A 17,364-nucleotide genomic window follows, 5' to 3' on the forward strand; every position below is an offset into this window, starting at 1 on the left:
TGGAGCAAGGTTTGTCTGACTTCAAAGCTCATCCGTGTGCACGGTGAAGGCCACTAACGACCCTAATTCCACATATGTAAAACCAGAACTAAATTGTCTTAATATGGTAGCCATTAGCCACATGGGGCTATTTCAGTTTAGATTAATTAAAATTAAATAAAATTAAAAAATGCATTTCCTCAGTCACACTTAGCCGGAGTTCGAGTGCCCAGTAACCACGTGTGGCTAGTGCTAGGTGTTGGACAGTGCGGATATAGATCATCTTCATCTTCATCTTCAGAAGGTTCTGTTGGACAGCACTGAGCTGGAGTGAGCCCATGGCACAGACAGGGCTCCGAGGCCTGGCCTGGCTTCGGAGGGTGGTTAGAGAAGGGGAAATTGTGAGCAGACTGGTTGCCCCTGTTAATGTCGGGGTGACCGGCCATCCTGGATGCGGGGTTTCCCAGGACCGGGGACTTGCATTGCTAAAGCTGGGAAATTCCCTGGCAGATGGGAGTGAGTTGGTCACTCTGCTCACTACACGCAACATCCACATAGATGTCGTTACTGTGCTCAGTGCCAGGACGCAAATAGAAATGCGCGCTTGAGTTACTCTAAGTCCAGTGGAGACTCTAGATGAATAGATGATCGTGTCTGTCAGGTCTAGTGTGAAGAGTGTTCTGGGAGACAGGGGCACTGAGGTAGGGTGTACCAGCCGGGAGCCCGTCTGGACGGCAGTGGCCCTGCACTGGGCCCCAAAGCCTGGGAAGTGGTTAACCAGGTGAACTAAGGAAGTGGGGGGCAGCCAAGGCAGGGAACTGGGTAGCTGGTCCAACTCCACTGTGATTCTGGTGTCTGACCCTGGGCAAGTTCTTTCCTTCCAGGCTTCAGATTCCCTCCCTATAAAACCAGGGAGTTGGATGAGCTAACCCAGAAATAATACTCTCTACTCTACAAATGTCACTTTTTCAAGTAAATAGTGATATGTCTTTAAAGGTGACACATCCTTACATTGAAAAAGTATTTGCTACTCAGTTCTCTGTCCATTTGTGAGCTACTGTCCTTGTCTCTACTTAAAAAAGGGTAGGGCTGAATCAATCTACCTCCTGGGGTGAGGTTTAACTGAGGTGGTGTTGGGATCTGGCGCATGGTGGCTGTTCAGTGCACAATGGTGCCTTTCCTTCCTCCTCCCCACCTTCATATTATGAGATCAATGGTGTGTTGAACTGGACTTCTTGAAAAGGAAGACCACGTATTAAAGTATACAACAATTAATGTTATTGTTTTAAACATGTGATTGGTTTAAGGCTTCATAATATTTATTTTGAACATTTATCAACGTGCTAAGCACCTACTAGATAGTTATTCCCGTTCCCCTCACAAAAAATATCTGAGATTCCTTGGGGTAAAAGGCAAAGTTATTACTTGGACATAGAGTTTCAAGTACTATAGCTTCATTAAAAAACACTTTTTAGCATGTAAGCAATAGATCATAATACTGTGGGAAAATGTAAGTCGTGTGTCGTAAGCGGCAATCAGCCTATGCCAGGAGAATGGTTAGGCAGAATGGTTAGAAACTGTGTTTTTATTTTTGTCATACATCAGAATTTGATTCTGAAAACGGTTCATAGTTCCAAAAGAGAAGGAGGTTTAAGGGAGATGATAATTAATAAACTCCATTGCTGTATATTATCTTTGAAAGAGAACTGCCCAGACTACCAGCAGTGTCTCCCTGGATTTTGGCCCCTGGCTCTGGTAGAAAAGTGTATTTGGTGTTGTTCTTGCTGATCCTTCCAAAGAAGGCTTCCAGCTAATAGTCCTTTAATCTAGATGGTTATAATCTCAGGGAAGATAATATGTGAATAAAAGAAGCTCCAGTAGATACTTTATTCCTTAAACTGTTAGTATAGCAAAATATTTGAAATTAATCTTGGCTACTTTCTAGGGCAAAGAAAACCCAAGCCATAAAATTTTTATAAGCTTATGGTGGATCCTAGAATCAGTTATGCTATCTCTAAAGAACCCCAAAATGTGTATGGGATTTGCATGCATTGAAGGTCAGAAGTACTTTGTATATTCCTGGTATTAGAATTGTAAAAAGTTGATAGATTTTTTTCCCTTTATTTTTTATTTCAGCATAATATGGGGGTACAAATGTTAAGGTTACATACATTGCTATTGCCTTCCCTCCCCCTCGAGTCAGAGCTTCAAGCGTGCCCACCCCCCTAACAATGCACATTGCACTTATAATGTATATATGTATACCCATCCCCTCCCTCTACCTGCCCAACACCCGATAAATGTTTTTGGTTTTTTTGAACATTTTGGTTAGATTTCATAACTTTGCCTTTACCTAGCAGAGGTTAGAGGTATGCCCTACCCCTCCACACTGTTCGCCACATTCCTCAGATGTGGGTCTATATCCCCCCCCCCAAAATTCTGGTAACACCACCACCCTTTGAGCACAATATTGATAATCGGTCAGTACCAATGTGACAGTGAGTACATGTGGAGCCCATTTTTCTGATCTTGTGTCACCTCACTTTGGATAATGGGCTTAAGCTCAATCCAGAAAAAGTTGATAGATTTTGAAAATGCTTATATATATGTGTGCATCCACTTTGCCAATTAGCACTAGTTATGATTAGGAAATTAAACAGCGAGAATGTGTTTAAAGGACATCCCCCAACCCCATTGTGTTAGCTTCTTTTCTAGACTGGAAACTTGGCAAATAATACACGTTGACAGAGCCACAGAGAACCTGGCTAATATAAAAGGACACATATTGAATGGATCAAGGCACACTTGTGAAAACTCCAGCATAGGGCATGTGTTTATTTTCCAAACTGCTTCTTTGGTTCTTCATGGTGCTGGAACGTGTCCGGGGAGATGGCGCCTACAGCAGCGTGAGGCTCCAGTCTCTAGGGGTCCTCTCTAGGTCTGTGGCAGAGGGGGTTGCAGATATTGCAGTTTTTCCAACAACAAATTCAAATCAACCAAGACAAATTAGAATCACTTGTGTGAAGTCTGCCCCACAACCATCTCACAGCAGTAATTTAGTGCATAGCTGACCAGAATATTAAAGGAGAACATGAGTTAGAAAGAGAAGTGTTAATATCCAGGTAATCTGATCATCCAGCTATATAACATACTACACAAGGAAATTAATAGTATAGAAACTATGATTAATACTTGTACTAATTAATACAAGGTGCACTCAAGGTGCCTTTATGATCTTGTTGAGAGTCAGGACAGATATTAGGTGTCAATACGGAATTTTGTATCATGGGCTTCGGGAGAAGTGTGGGACCGATGAGAACCACAGGAGTTATCCACAGGTATATGGATCTCCTAACTTCTCATTTTCTTTCAGGCCAAATCTTTAGGTCTCCACTGTGACCTTATCCTTTGTGTGTCCTTGCCACCCAGTAGTTACCTTTGTCAGAGCCCTTGTCATCCTGGGTTATGGTAGCCAGTCCACATGCACCCCTGGGTGCAAGGCACTCAGAGGTGGGGACTGTGTTCTCATCTCTCTCTGCCTGGCATATGATAGTCAATCGTTACATTCTTATTGCAGGACTCAAACCATTCACTTGCAGAAGGCCCTGTATGGTCACTTTGTACCTTGTTATTGACATATACACTCATAGAGATGTGCACATCATTGTTGCGTGTTTTTTCCCCCGGCATATTATGGGGATACAGATTTTAAGGTTTCAATAAATGCCCTTTCCCACAAGTCTGAGCTTCCAGCATGACCATCTCCCAGATGGTGCACATCTCACTTTTTTTTGAGACGAGGTCTTGCTCTGTCATCCAGGCTGGAGTTCAGTGGCACGGTTGTAGCCCACTGCATTTCCAAACTCCTGGGCTCAAACAATCCTCCCGTCTCAGCTTCTTGAGTACCTGGGACTACAGGTGCGTAACACCACACCCAGGTAAGTTTTAAATTGTTTTTTAGAGATGGGGTCTCCTCTGTGTTGTTCAGGTTGGTCTTCGACTCCTGGACTCAAATGATCCTCCCACCTCAGCCTCCCAAAGTGCTGAGATTACAGGGGTGAGCCATTGCACCTGGGCTAGATGTGTGCTTTTGAGTCCAATCGATTCAAAACATGAATGGCAGATTTTGGGGGAGATGGAAGGCCTAAAGAAATGAAACGTGGCAGAGCTCAGATGTGAGCTATAGAAAATCTGCTGTTAGTGTGAGTCCTGAACCAAGCACAGCAGAGCTTCCCATGAACCCGTTAGAGGTATGCTTGGCACGACGGAAGGAAAGATGAGGACTGGAATAATTCATCCCAGCAGGGCAAGACATTTGGAAATGTTCTTAATAAAACCTCTTTGTTCTGATTCAGAAACTTTATTTTTTTTTTCAAACAAATGTTTGACTTCTCAGAGCAGAGGGATTATATATATATATATATATATATATATATATATATGAAGCATCTTTTTGCCCAGGTGCAGTGGCTTGTGCCTGTAATCCTAGCACTTGAGAGGCAGAGGTGGGAGGATTGCTTGAGCCAAGGAGTTCGAGACCAGCCCCTCACTCCCTCACTACAAAAAATACAGAATTTAGTCAGTCGGGTGTGGGGCGTGGTTGCATACGCCTATGATCCCTGCTACTTGGGAGGCTGAGGTAGGAGGATCGCTGGAGCCCAGAGTTTGGGGTTGCAGTGAGCTATGATGTCACCACTGCACTCTAGCTGGAACAACAGAGTGAGACTCTGTCTCAAAAAAAAAAAAATCACCTTCCCAATTCAAGCTCAGAGAGGTAGATGTAGGGAGAAGTTGGAATGAATGGGTAGATAAATTACCTGTGCAATGATTGTATTTAGTATTTTTAAATAAAATTATAAAAAGGAAGTGATTTGCTTAAAAGTCTATTCGTAAGTTTACCCTAATGATTTTTTACATTATTTTTAGATCCTCCTAATAGTGTGAAATAAATTTAAGCCCAGTTTAGAAAAATGATCATGAATTCTGAATTAAAAGAATTCTGAATACTCATTGTAAGTAGCTAATGTTTATTGCATATTTACTATACATTAGCCACTGTTCTGGGGGACAGTTTTATTAAATAAAGCTATTAATGGTTGTTGGAAATTTTACGGAGCTCTTGTAATTGAACAGGATTATGGGTATAAGTTTATAATTTTATTAACAGGGATTGAATGAATCATGGTAAAGAAGAAAACAAGTGATAAACAAGTCAATAAAATTACAAGATGAATTCACTGAGGGGAAGGAGTAATTATTAAATTTTTTTTTTTTTGTTTAATTAACATTTATTGTCTTCTGGGTAACAGGCAGTGTTAGGTACTTTTACATCTGCTATTTTATTTAATTACAAAGAGTTCTTCACTTCCAGATAAGATTTCCCATGGGCTTCCTTTGACTAATGAGTTATCTTGGCCTGGTGCTTCTCAGTCCCAACTGCACAAGCAAATCACCTGGGGAGCTTTGGAGAAATATGGTGCTGGTGTTGGGGTTTCATCCTTAGAGAGTCTGATTAATTGTGCAGAGCTGGGACCTGCCAGCAGTATTTTTAAACACTGGTCAAGTCAGAGATGTCATGTCATTTGCAGAAATAATATTGACTTAACACTTTTCAGCAAAAAACAACTGTTGTAAACTTTGGCAGTGGAAGTTTTACCTAGTCTACCTTCTTCCAGGTGGAATAAGTAAACACCTGTTTTCCTTTGTATGTTTCCTATTATGTGGGATGTGAGAAGTGTTCAGAATAATGATTGAATGAAGCAGGCTACAAAATGTCCTGAATGTCTCAAATGCAGAATTTACATGTGCTCTTCATTTGTAGCCTGGTTTTTGCTCTGTGGTGTTTATCAGAAACATCATGCCAGTGACTTGCATAACAAAAGTTGGTTTTTTTTTTTTTTTTTTTAAAGAAAAAAGGAGACTATTTAAGGAACTTCTATACTGAAGGTAATTCGTTTGAATAAAATATATATGTGCAGAGTACAGATCTGTGAATAAAAGAGTTTAATAGAACACAGGGAATTGTAAGGAAATCTTTCTTTTGGTGGAGGGATTATGGGCAGAAATGTCTTCTTTAAAAATCATCAAATCATCTGTGATGTTCTAGTAAAGTTGTTTAATAGCAAAACATTAAAAACAAAACAAAACTAAGTGGTTTGGGAGGCTCAACTTTTCTTTAAAAATTGTTATAGCATTAGGTTACATAATAGAGAATTAACTCTAAAAACAATCTATAATTTAAAATGTATTCAGTCCCTTAAAATATTCCTGGTCACCTTGGTAAATAGACTCGCTTTAATGGGCACTTTTAGTCCTGCCTAGAAAATCCCAGGAGTTATCAGAGTCTGGTATAATTGGAGGTCAGATAAAGGAAAGCTTCCATTAGACTTGCCAACATTAAGGGTTTTCCCCTAAAATAAGTGACGTTTTTAGTGGCAGGTAATGAGCCTTCCATTTAAGTGATGTTGTGTCCCTTTACAAAAAATTATATCACATTTGCTAAGAGACCTTGGGCAAGTCGTATCATCCTTGAGCCTGAGGTTCTTTCTTTGTGTAAAGGGGGATTGGATTAAAATAGTTGCCTGTTTTCCCTTGGGCTTCATAGAGCCCCAGGAGTCTCCCAGAGAGCACTGGGGAGGAGTGTTGAGTGGCCCCATTCTGAGTGCCTGTCCTGGCTTCAGACAGAGCTGCTCTGTTAGGAGGGCACTGGGTAGTCTTCATTTGCAGAGAGGGGAAATCAGTTGGAATCTGCATGTGTTTTTGAGGATCTACTATGCATTAGGCATAGTAATACCAGGTGACACACCAGGATGACCAAAACACAGCATCAGCCCTCAGGTAGCTTCAAGTCTCCTGGAGGAAGTGACAAGGACACAGATAAGTCCAGCATTTCTCAGCTGAGTCAAGTGGCTGGGTGGGAGAAGGGCGGAATGCATTAGAAGGCTGATGGGTGGATAGGAGCCCTGGGTGGTTTTGTTTGTTTTTTTTTTGAGATAGAGTCTCTGTTGCCCGGGCTAGAGTGCCATGACCTCAGCCTAGCTCACAGCAACCTCAAACTCCTGGGCTCAAGCAATCCTCCTGCCTCAGGCTCCCGAGTAGCTGGGACTACAGGCATGCGCCACCATGCCTGGCTAATTTTTATATATATATATATATATATATATATTTTTTTTTTTTTTAGTTGTCTAGCTAATTTCTATGTTTTTAGTAGAGACGGGATCTTGCTCTTGCTCAGGCCGGTCTCGAACTCCTGAGCTCAAACGATCATCCCACCTCGGCCTCCCAGAGTGCTAGGATTACAGGTGTGAGCCACCATGCCCGGCCACCCTGGATGGTTTTTAAAGAACCACATGACAAATAGAGGACAGCTCCCTTCCTTGAGTCACTGCCCGGTCACTCCCAAGAGGAAAAGAAAGAGGAAAGAAGGGGTGCCACGTGGGGTGGTTGGGACTGCCCTGGAGCAGAGTTGGGGACTTCAGCATGCCAGTGAAAGGGCAGTCAGGAATAAAGAGGACCACAGAGTCAGTCTGGAGAGCTGGCAGGGACCACAGAGGTTACTCTAGCAACTTCTTCCCCACGTCCCCAATATCCAGGCTCCTCTCTCTTTCCACCTCATATGCTTGCTTGGCCAGGTGAACCTGCAGTCTAACCTGTGGGCTTTGCATGGGCTGTTCCCTCTGCTTGGGTCCCCTCCTGCCTCTGGCCAATTCTAACTTGTCTGTTAGTTCTCAGCTTAGATAGCACCTCCTCGGGGAAGCCTTTCGTATATAATCCGTGACTTTCCATCGCTGCTGAGTTAATTAAATACTCTTTACTGTGATGCCCAGCACCTGTACTTACCCCGTTGTAACAGTCACCTGTAGTTGCTCACACTAATCTCCCAAAGCTCCTGGCAGGCTGGGAGGATGGTTTACTTCCTGGAATTATCTCCATGGCCACCATGCTTGGGAATGAGTGTCCCTCCTTTATTGCCAGCTGCAGGAGCTTAGAGAGGTTAGGTGAGTTGGCCAAAGTCAGATTCTCCGAGAAGCTGAGAAGGGCTTGGAACCCATGGCGTGGGTATAAAGAGGAGACAAGATGTGATTCCTGGAGCTGTAGTCCAGGTTCTCTTTGCCCATAGCTTGGAAATGAAAACAAGTCACCTTTGTTTCAAGATGCCCACTTTCCTTCTGTCGGAGCCATGCGCTGTGTCCTGGGTTTGTCTCTAAGTGGTGCAGTCATCAACTTACTCTTAGTATTCTTAAAAACAAACAAGAGTTTTGTGAGAGTGACTTGGTGTGTTTTTTCTAATTTCTGTGACTTTACCCAAGGTGCTAAAATGTTTCCCAAGTGAACAACTTGTCTCCATTTTCTATTTTGTAAATCTGGTGAGAATCAGAGGAAAGAAAAAACATCCTTACCATAACGGGACAACGCCACAAGAGGAGTCAGGAGAACAGTAATCATGAGTGTGGGCACGCGCCTGCACATATGTGTGTGTATGTATGGTGCGGTGTGCATGTGTGTAGTGTGTGCATGGTATGTGTGTCGTGTGCACACATCTTAGGGCATAGTTTGCCAAGTGTGCTTAGATGGTTCTTAAATTAAACCCCGTCTTTCTTTGGCCACTGAGTAGTTCTGTAATTATTATTTAAAAGGGAATGTGAAACCACACTGATACAACAACAAGAGTAACAGCAAAAAGAAAACCTGTGCCGGCAAACAAAAGGAGAGCTGGCCAAAGCAGAGTGATTGAATTATCAGCAGACAGTGTTCTCTCACGACAATTAGACATGGCCCCCAAACCTTTTGTGAATAAAATGAGGCTGGTTAAGTGGCTTCCGGTAGTTTCAGCACCCGATGAAAAGCAAAGACAAAACACTAAGGCAGCTAGAGATTTAATCAAAATAAAGGCCAGGAAAAAAGGCATTCTATTGCTCTTCTATCCAATAATAAGAGTGTCTAGACACTGCAGACTTTACTCTGATCTTCATGCAAAATGTTGGTGAATGCGTTAAAATGAGATGTTTAAATATGGTTTTATGAAAACTCTCTTTGATTCATAAGCTTTTGTTGCCATAAGAGATCTTTGAGGGTGACAAGGCTGGTATAATGTATGCATTTGTTTTCCTTTCTCTGCAAAGTAGAAACCTAAAACAGGAAGTGATTCAGGGGGCAGAATGACTAAGACCAGTTCAAATACAAGTTGGGCTGAGCATTTTGCTGGGACCAAGACTTGCAGCTGGAACCTGGGGTCCCAACATCCTTTATCTTAGAATTCTGCATCTCAAAGGATAGCTCTGGCCTCAGCCTCTTCCCCTGGGACAACTCTGTCCAGCCAAACTGTCACTCAGTCATAGGAGTTTGGTTTGAGTCTTTGCTTTTTGCTTGTTGTGCAACCTTCAGCAAGTTACTTCTCCACATCTTTGTTTGTAATACGCAAGACTATTTTGAGCATTAAGTGAAAAAAGCATTCGTGAAACAATTCTGTAAACTATAATGTTTTGTATAAATGCCATTTGAAGTTGTTATTCCCAGACCACGCCTCTAGTATGGGAAAAAAATAATAGTGGCTCAGATTTACCAAGGGCTTTTTGTGTGCTAAGGACTGTGGTAACTTGCTTAATCCCTTGTTATACCTCTTTTACAGGAGAAGAAACTGAGGCCTGGAGTTTGAGTAATTCATTCAAAGTTACCGAGTTGGTAAGTAACAGAGCTGGAATCTGACCATGGCCATCTGGTTCCAGACCCTATACTCTTAACCACTTCACTATAAGGAAAAACTAAAGTGGATGGTAAAGGTCAGGAGATGGATTTCAATTCAGTAGAAATAAGAACCTTCTGCCTGTGTTGAAATCAGAATACATACGCATTCTTTCATTCACTCCATGAATATTTATGGAGAACCTATAAAGTTATCAAGTCAAGTTAATTTAAATAAGAGCTATAATTTTGGAGGTAAGAAGACACTTCTAACCTCCTATCAGTAATAAGACTATGACTTTGCCCAAATATTCAATAAATATTTATTGAATATTTACTATATATAGACCCTATGCTAAAACTTTACCCAAATTAACTTGTTTAAGCTTCACAACAGCCCTACAAAGTTGAGGTTCAAAGAAGAGAGGTGGCCTGGCATGGTGGCTCACACTTATAATCCTCGCACTTTGGGATGCTGAGGTGGGAGGATCGCTTGAGGCCAGGAGTTTGAGACCAGCCTGGGCAACATAGCAAGACCTTGTCTCTACGAAAAATAAAAACTTACAGAGGCCTGGTGGCTTGTGACTGTAGTCCCAGCTACTTAGGAGGCTGAAGCAGGAGGATCACTTGAGCCCAGGAATTTGAGGTTGTAATGTACGATTGGGCCACGGCACTCTGGCCAGGGTGACAGAACTGGACCCTGTCTCTCTAAAAAAAAAAGAAGTAACTTGACCAAGGGCACTCTGTTAGTAAGGGGCAGAGTCTGTATTCACATCCAAGCAGTCTGTATGGAAAGCCAGTGCTCTTAACCACAGTGCTCTTAACCACTGCAGTCTGGTCACCTGTATAGGGACCCTCATGGAAAACCATCAATCCTTTGAGCTTGGGTGCCCTCTATCCTCAACAGGGTACTTATATTTTCTGCCTCTTCTTTTCTTGTGTTTCCTGGTCTCCTCACTGCCCTCCATTTGACTAATCAGCCTGCGGTGAGGCTTAATCATAGAATGGGGACCCTTGACAGAATGCTACATGGCAGTCTCTGATCAGGCATACTTTTAATTTTTATTTTAATCAAGCTATAACTTATATATTATATTTGTATATTATCCTGTAAAATGCACAAATCTTAATTGTATAGCTGGATATACTTTTAATATGTTACTCTCATCTAACCGCCACCCAAATCAGGATATACCATATTTCCATCTTTCTAGAATGTTCCCTCATGCCTTTTTTGCAGTTGGTAGAGCCCCAAAGATAACCACTCTTCTGACTTCTGTCATCTTAGATTCATGCTTCTACCTTATCCAGATCCAAATATACTTGCTTAACAAAAACAAAACAAAGTAGAGATAAAAACAACGCTTTAAATAGCACGGGTGATCCTGTCATTCCACCTAACAGGCGTCTCCTTTGGAGTGAGTGTGAATGGCAGACTTGGATCTGCTGTTCCGTCTGTTGGTCTTTGTTCCCATGGCTTTTTAGAGTGTGAGCATCTTGTGCCATCGAGTGTGTTTCTCATATTTATAGATTTTAATTATCACACAAGATGGCCCCTAAATCCAAGCCAGCTATTTCATATGGTGCTCAACCTAAGAAACCAAATCCAGCGCTGAAGTAAAAACTGGCTTTCTTGGACTTCATGAGAGTTGGTCTGTCTCCAACATGAGACCTTATTGTGGGATTCTTTGAGAGGAATTTTGGTTCCCTTTAATTTTAATATTATACGCTGATTTTAGAAGCAAACTCTTGAGTAAGATGCAATTTTAATGTGAGTAGAACTCAAGTGTGGGTAAGTGGCTATATTAGATTTGGTGACATGGGACACTTCTGGCAATGTGGTGAGCTGAGCTGGTTTGCATGAGTCCTTCCTGATGTGAATGCAGAGTTGATTGAAATATAAGAATTATATCTAGGGGAACTCATAAGAAAGACAAACCCACAAATGTCACAAGTGAAGAGAGAATTTAAGTCAAATGATTGCCTGTGAGCTGAAGCCATGACCACTCTTGGGGCTTTTGTAGCTAGGTATAGGCTATAGAGTCTGGGGGCTAAAGTTTTAGTGCCACAGTGGGTCTAGAAATGAGGCCTGAGCTCAAGGTAGAATTGAGTGCTGTGGAGCCTTGAAGGTCTGAGCTCTGCATGAAAAGGGGCTAGAAAAACCTCACTGCCTGGAGAAATAGAGAAGAATCTTGCCTACAGTGGAAGAAAGTCACCAGCAAGAAATTAAAAACAAAGCCTATACCATATGTAGTTGTGGAATCTGTATTTTTATTACCTATGAGACCCTTCAACCTGAAAAATTAGTATAAAAACTGGTCTAGTACCATGAAAACCACTGCCACAAACATAAAATCACTCCATAGGGATATTTCAACAACCTGTGTCTAACAGGACTCCCACAGAAAGAACAACCTTCTCTGAAGATGAGTTCACAATTAAAAACTATAAACTATTCAGGAAACAAACTGCTCCAAGTGGGAAGTAACAAACATATCTAAAGGAGACTATACAATAGTATATTTGAGATTATTAAGAACTAAAGATGATATAGAAATGTAAAGAAAGATGAAAAAAGAATAGGTTGATTTGAAAAGCTGCCAAATTTAAAATGAAAAGTAGTCATTAAAATTAAAATCCAACAAAAGGGTTGAATGACAGATTTGATATAGCTAAAGAGAGAATTAGTGAGCTGGAAGACAATAATGATGGTTAACATTTGTTAAGTGCATAGTATGTGCCACTGTTCTGTGTACTTTACTTGCATTAACTCATTTAATTCTCAGAACAAAGTTATGAGGAGGCATTATTATCATTATCCATATTTTACAGGCAAGGAAACTAAGACATAGCAGTTTAAGCCACTTGCTCAAGGTCACACAGCTGGTATTGCAGCTAGGATTTGATGCCAGGCTGTCTGGGGTGGCCTAGAGTCTGTATTTGCAATTACTACATTGTGAGAAATCACCACAAATAAGTACTAAGTGATAGGTAGAAATACGACAGAATTGTAAAGAGACAAAGAGGGTACTGTTTATGTCTTCAATGAGAGACTAAGGGAGAAGCAATATTAGAAGACATAAGGATTAGATATCCTTTCAGATCTCCTCCATCCCTTAGGTTCCAAGAATTTGTGACCACGTCAGCATAAAGGGTGAAATATTCAAAGAAGGGTAGCACAGCCTCAGTTTCCACAGTAGTGTGCATTGATATTCTGGTTACTGTTTACAGCAATCTCTCTGGGGAAAGAAAAGAAGCTCTGATTTATAGCATTTGCTCATTCCTATGGTGTAAATACTTCCACCATGACTAATTTCAGACTACCAATATGATGTAACTGAAAATGGAGTTTGAAAGAGATGAACACAGTCAGGACTCTTGACCCAGCATGAACTGGCTCCAGCACACCATTGCCTTTGACATTTATTTTATTTTAAACTCTGATCTCTGGGTTGTGCATCCAGGAGTGGAATTTTCAGGAAGTAGTAATGTCACATGTGTTATTACAGGGGCAAGAAGAGACAACGGGACAGGAGTGGAGCTCTGCCCTTCTTTCTTCTTTTATCTTTAAAAACAAAACAAAACAACAACCTTTTGTGAATGTAGGTGAAGAAACTGACATACTCATTACACTGTTGATGAGAGGGAAAATTAGTGTAACCTCTCTGAAGGGCAGTTGGCACTGTCTACCAACATTTTAAGTGCACATGCGCTCTGATCTTGCGATTGCACTTCAAGGATTTTGTCTTATAAATCCTGTCATTCCTATAGTTACACGTGTGTGTGAAGATGCATGTTAACATGTATGCATTGCAGCATTATTTGTAGTAGACCCTGGAAGCAACTTAAATGTATGTCCATAAGGAATTGATTGAATGCTGTGCCACTGTTTAAATAGTAGGTCATATATGCTAAGGAGAAATGATTTCCAGGATACATTCTTAAGTTAATTTTTTTAAAAAAGGCAATATACAGAAAAGTAGATGTGGTATGCTCCCAAGTGTGGAAAAACAAGAGAGTGCTTATACATAGCCACTCAGACTCATATACATGCCTGATTGGGCCTAGACTAATGCTAGAAAGACACCAAAAAGAAAAAAAAAAAAAAAACAACGGGCAACTAGAAGAATACTGTATTGGGAAAAGCCAAAGCCAAGGGGATTGTGGTTCTGGGGTGGGTGGAAGATATTATTCTGTATGTCCTTTTATATATATATTTTAAAAATTTGAAGCATAAGCATATAGTACTTTTTCTATTAAAAACAAATTAAAGAAAAACTTTGTGCATGCAGGGGTGGAATTTTCAGGAAGTAGTAATGTCATGTGTGATATCACGGGGGGAGGAAGAGACAAGGCAAGAGTGGAACTCTGCCCTTCTATCTCCCTTGTATTTAAAAACAAAACAAAATATAACCTCCCATTTTTAGAGGAGGTTAGCAGATCTCGTGGGTGGGGTTGCTAATCTCCAGTGGGAACCCAACACTTATTGAGCACCTGCCAAGCATCAGGCACCTGTGTTAGCTGGCTTAGTCCTCACACATCCATAACACGGAAGGTCTCTCCATTGCTTGGCGCTTTCTGGAACATGGAGCTGCCCAGGAAATGTGTGATAAATGATAATCCCATTTTCAAGAAGAGGAGAGGTCTGGTAGTTGTGTCAAATCTTGTGGCATGCAAGTAGAGGAAATGGAATTCAATGGCAGTCTTAAAGGTATTTTAGAAACGGGTAACCCAGCTGCTTCTTAGAAATCTGAGTTATCTGGAAGGCATCTCAAGCTTTTTTCCCTCCTGCCAGTAAATCTCTGGCACCTCTCTTGACACCACATAGAAGTATTCTGTCTGTATTAATTTCTTTAACTGTAAGATTCTTCGCTCTAGAAAGTTGGAGCTGTGTTTCTGGACCAAATGAATAACTGATATGCTTAGAAATAACAAAGGCAAGGAGAATTTGTCCTGCGCTGTCCTTTTTAGAATGATTTTTATGTTTACAACATTCCCGTGAAGTATGCATCATCAAAGGTCTAAGAGATACTTGCTTCTGTTCACTTGAAAATGGTGACTTTTAAGGCCTTTCTTAGCAAAATAGATATTTCCAGAGGTGCTTTTATGTTGTTGTTGTTTTCTGCAATGAGCCACATTCCTAATCCATCGTGAAATGTTTTATAGAACCAAAGGCTTTCTCTCTTCCCTCTCCCTTGTTATTGTTTGGAAATAAATTCAGTAAGTAGGTTATCCATCTTGAAAGGGCTGTTGCTATGATGCTGTCCTGATTTGATCAACAATAATCCAAATGGGCAAGAAAAGTGGAATGAACACTTAAGCTTATAGAATCAAAATCACATAAACTGACCTGGGTATTATGTAAGAGTGTCACATCATCTGTAACATTCAGATGAACTACTTGCAAGTGAGAGTTGTTTGACCTTGGCATTTTGTTGGTCTCTTGAGATGGTATTTTGCGGGCTCCATCAGAGAGCCCTGTTAAGCACTTCAAGTAGTATTAGCCCTATGTGCAATGTGGGCTGTAGTGGTTTTAGTTTACTGCAAGAAGAATGTGAATCAACAATGTTATCTGACTCCTCCAAACAGTAATTCTATCTTCACTGCCTGAATAGAGATTAGAGAGTAGGTTTAAGTGCTATTGCTGTGTGAGGCCTTCCCTGATCACTCTTCCTCTGCTCATATTGCACTATGTAGTATTAATATTTAATTAAAGCAATTATCTTATTGGCTTTAAATAATTGCAGTTGTTTATAGCTATCTGTGAGTGCCTGGAAAGATGGCACGAATCATCTTTCCTTACCTGGGCATAGCCAGTATGCAGCATATGCTACAGCACTTTGGATTTCATGTCAGGATTCTGTCCACCTTGAAACAAAGTCCAAACTCAAACTGGCTTCTGCAGAAAGGGGATTTGTTGGTTTATGTAACTCAAAAGACTAGGGATGGAACCTAAGGCATGGAGGATCCAAGGCTTGCAGTGTTGCCAAGTCTTACATAGTTTTTCACTGTTTCTTGGGGCTGCCTGAATTTAATTTTGGATTGTGGTGCAAGATGGCTGTTGATGGTTCTAGCAGGAGGTAAAAAAAGGCTACTTTCCCAATAGTTTGACAAGTATTAGAATTGAGTCTAACTGTCTCTGATTGGTCTTTTCTGGGTAACCTGCACATCCCTGAACCAATCCCTATGGCAAGGTGAATGCCATGTTCTGACTGGCCATTCTGGATTGTCTGCCTGTCCCCCTTAAGAAGCTGAGGTGGGGTCTGCACCTCCTGGGCACAAGGACTGAGAATGAGGGAAGGAGGTCATCTCCCAGGGAAATCAGGGAACCATTTGTGAATGGTGGGTAGGCAAAAAGCAAAGAATGTCCGATATAGTAGGTTTTTAATCAGTGTTTACTCAGTGAATGAATTAACAGATGAATGAGCAAACAAGAGCGTGCTGCTGATTCTGTGAGCTGGTTATACAATACCCGGAGTGGGGTTTTAACAGATGGAGCCTTTGCAGAGAGGAGGGATAGGAGAGGGCCCTGGAATCAAGTCATATAGGGATGCTATTAAATTAGCTGAAATATTTAACAAGAAATAGGAGACAGAAGAGACATATGATAGCTGTTTCCAAATGTCTGAAGGGCATTCATAGGGAAGCGACATTTACTGGGTTCCCACTTTATGTCGTAGCTGCTGGGTTCGCCACTTTGTCATCACCCACATTTATTTTCATTTTATTAGACAACCAATTTATGTTGATTATAGAAAATCCAAATATGCACAAAAAAGAGAACAAGGCAAGTCCTCCTAATAATCTTACTACCTAGGGCTAATTGCTATAAATATTTTGGTATACAGTGTTTCAATCTTTTCTCCCTATTTATAGTTGCATTTAAACATTTTTAAATTTAATTTCTTTGTGTTTGTCACAGAGCGTAACTGTGGCTCAGAGAGTTGAGTAAACCATGCCTGAGGTCCTAGGACCTGGAACTCACAGTGCCAGAATTCATTCCAGGTCTGCCAGTCTCAAATGTCCCCTCTCATTTCTAGGTCTTTGACTTAGCTGCTGCATAACCAGCAGGCTGTACCACATAACAGGGTTTTGCTGCAGTTCTATTCTGAGAATCTTGATGTCATCATTATTTGTTTATCCACTCACTCATCTTCATTCATTTACGCAGGAAATAATTCACTGGATGCTTTCTGGGTGCCAGGGATAGACCAGAGAATGAGGCAAGCCCCTGCCCTCCTGGAGCTTACAGTCTAGCTGAGTTCCACATCACCTCTCAATGGTCAAATAACAGCCTCTAGGGATGTACAGAACTGTGATATTGCCAATTGTACTAGTCCCACACCTCTGTTAGGAGGCAACCAGCAAAGCCACAAAGCTGGATGGCGTAGTTTTACATACACCTTCTGCCTGGGATTCTGCTCCTAAAAGGAATGGGTGTATATTGAGGGATGGGGTATATTGAGGGAGGGATGGGATCCTCCCAGGGCTGGCTCTGCTAGGTGGTCCAGGGTGCATCCTACCTCAGGTACCTACGATGACCCTGTTTTCTCAACCCCAGGGCAGAACTCATGGTGTATGAAGCAGGGTTAGCTGAACAAGAAGCGAAAAATATTTCTTGAATGTGGCCTCCCCCAGTGCTTTGACATGGCTTCCCTTGCCCAGGGAGATAGGTTTCATTATCCCCATTTTGCAGGGGAGGAA

At 41.4% G+C, this 17,364-nt stretch overlaps 1 protein-coding gene across 2 annotated transcripts in view; it reads left to right on the forward strand.

The window, feature by feature from the left end:
- The window catches only part of CYRIB (CYFIP related Rac1 interactor B), a 148,345-nt gene that overhangs the window by 26,950 nt on the left and 104,031 nt on the right, over positions 1-17,364 (forward strand). For both annotated transcript variants that reach the window (XM_076005025.1, XM_076005023.1), the window contains exon 2: positions 9,608-9,660. The gene's annotated coding sequence lies outside the window, so the exon portion shown is untranslated. The remainder of the gene's footprint in view (positions 1-9,607; positions 9,661-17,364) is intronic.

This window comes from Microcebus murinus, chromosome 7 (genome assembly GCF_040939455.1).
Source record: "Microcebus murinus isolate Inina chromosome 7, M.murinus_Inina_mat1.0, whole genome shotgun sequence".
Taxonomy (NCBI): domain Eukaryota; kingdom Metazoa; phylum Chordata; class Mammalia; order Primates; family Cheirogaleidae; genus Microcebus; species Microcebus murinus.